Here is a 2,675-nt window from a genome sequence, read left to right as displayed (position 1 = left end):
TCTGAACTTTGGGACTGTCCAAGGGCCGTGCGCAGACGCAGTGGACGGTGGGAGTGGGCTTGAATCGGGACACACCCCTTCAGCTTAGACCCCCGACCCCCATCTTCATGTATCGCATTGCTCCCCGCTCTGACCCGGCTCACACCTCTGCCCCCGCCACCACTGAATTTTGGGACTGGCCAAGGGCCGTGTGCAGACGCAGTGGACAGTGGGAATGGGCTTGAATCGGGACACAGCCCTGGAGCTCTGACCCACGATCCCTATCTTCAGGTATCCCATTGCTCCCCTTGACCTGGCTTGCGATCCCCCCCCCCCACCACCTCTGATCTGACTCGGCTCGCGACTTCCCTGCCAACTTTGAACTTTGGGACTGGCCAAGGGCCTTGCGCAGATGCAGTGGATGTTGGGAGTGGGCTTGAATCGGGACACAGCCCTGCAGCTCTGCACCATGACCCCCATCTTCAGTTATCGCCTTGCTCCCCTCCGATATAGCTCGCGCCCCCTCCCCCCCGCCAGCTCTGAACTTTGGGACTGGCCAAGGGCCGTGCACAGACGCAGTATACAGTGGGAGTGGCCTTTAATCAGGACACACCCCTGCAGCTCTGACCCATGCCACCCATCTTCAGTTATCGCATTGCTCCCCCCCGGCCCGGCTCTCTTCCCGCCCCGTCAGCTCTGACCTTTGGGACTGGCCAAGGGCCATGTGCAGACGCAGTGGACGGTGGGAGTGGACTTGAGTCAGGATGCACCCCTGCACCTCTGACCCATGACCCCCAGCTTCAGTTATCGCCTTACCCCGCCCTGTCCTGGCTTGCACCCCCCCTTGCTAGCTCTGAACTTTGGGATTGGCCAAGGGCCGTGCACAGACGCAGTGGAGGTGGGGGTGGGATTGAACAGGGACACACCCCTGCACCTCTTACCCACCAACCCCATCTTCCGGTATCCTATTGATCTCCCCCCACACCCGGCTCGCGCCCCCCTCCCACCAGTTCTGAACTTTGAGAATGGCCAAGGGCCGTGCGCAGACGCAATGGATGGTGGGAGTGGGCTTGAATCGGGACACACCCCTGCATCTCTGACCCAGGACCCACATCTTCAGGTAAAGCATTGCTCCCCCTGACCTGGCTTGCGACTCCCCCCACGAGCTCTGACCCAACTCGGATAGCGACACCCGGCAAGCTCTGAACTTTTGGACTGGCCAAGGTGTCGTGCGCAGATGCAGTGGACGGTGGGAGTGGGCTTGAATCGGGACACACCCATTCAGCTCTGACCCTCAACCCCCATCTTCAGGTATCGCATTGCTCCCCATGACCTGGCTTGTGACCCCCCAAACCAGCTCTGACCCGACTCAGCTCGCACCATCCCCGCCAGCTCTGAACTTTGAGACTGGCCAAGGGCTGTGCGCAGGCGCAGTGGACGGTTGAGGGGGTTTGAATCAGGACACACTCCTGCAGCTCTGACCCACGACCCCCATCTTCAGGTATCGCATTGCTCCCCCCGCAACCCGGCTCATGCCCCCCCCCCAATTCAGACATGAACTTTGGGACTGGCCATGGTGCCGTGCGCAGATGCAATGGATGGTAGGAGTGGACTTGAGTCAGGACGCACCCCTGCAGCTCTGACCCACGACCCTCATCTTCCGGTATCACCTTACTCCACCCTGTCCCGGCTTGCACCACCCCTCGCTAGCTCTGAACTTTGGGACTGGCCAAGGGCCGTGCACAGATGCAGTGGAGGTGGGGGTGGGATTGAACAGGGACACACCCCTGCACCTCTTACCCACGACCCCCATCTTCCGGTATCCCATTGCTCTCTGCCCCCACCCGGTTCGCGCCCCCCCCACCAGTTCTGAACTTTGGGAATGGCCAAGGGCCGTGCGCAGACGCAGTGGACGGTGGGCGTGGGCTTAAATTGGGACACACCCCTGCAGCTCTGACCCAGGACCCACATCTTCAGGTAACGCATTGCTCCCCCTGACCTGGCTTGCGACTCCCCCCATGAGTTCTGACCCGACTCGGATAGCGACACCCCGCAAGCTCTGAACTTTGGGACTGGCCAAGGGCCGTGGGCAGACACAGAGGACGGTGCGAGTGGACTTTTATTGGGACAAACCCATGCAGATCTGACCCACGACCCCCATCTTCACGAATCGCATTGCTCCGCCACCCCCGACCAGGCTCGTGGCCCGCATCTGCCAGCTCTGAACTTTGGGACTGGCCAAGGGCAGTGCACTGACGCAGTGGACGGTGGGAGTGGGGTTGAATCGGGACACACCCCTGCAGCTCTGACCCGGGACCCACATCTTCAGGTAACGCAGTGCTCCCCCTGACCTGGCTTGCGACTCCCCCCACGAGCTCTGACCCGACTCGGATAGCGACACCCCACAAGCTCTGAACTTTGGGACTGGACAAGGTGCCGTGCACAGACGCAGTGGACGGTGGGAGTGGGCTTGAATCGGGACACACCCCTACAGATCTGACCAATGACCCCCATCTTCAGGTATCGCATTGCTCCCCCTGAACTTGCTTGCGACCCCCCACACCAGCTCTGACCCGACTCAGCTCGCACCTCCCCCACCAGCTCTAAACTTTGGGACTGGCCAAGGGCTGTGCGCAGGCGCAGTGGACGGTGGGAGAGGGCTTGAATCGGGAAAGACCCCTGCCGGTCTGACCCAC

Source organism: Elephantulus edwardii, unplaced genomic scaffold (genome assembly GCF_000299155.1).
Source record: "Elephantulus edwardii isolate Elephantulus edwardi_28Jun2011 unplaced genomic scaffold, EleEdw1.0 scaffold00417, whole genome shotgun sequence".
NCBI classification, from domain to species: domain Eukaryota; kingdom Metazoa; phylum Chordata; class Mammalia; order Macroscelidea; family Macroscelididae; genus Elephantulus; species Elephantulus edwardii.
This window is presented reverse-complemented; position numbering follows the sequence as displayed.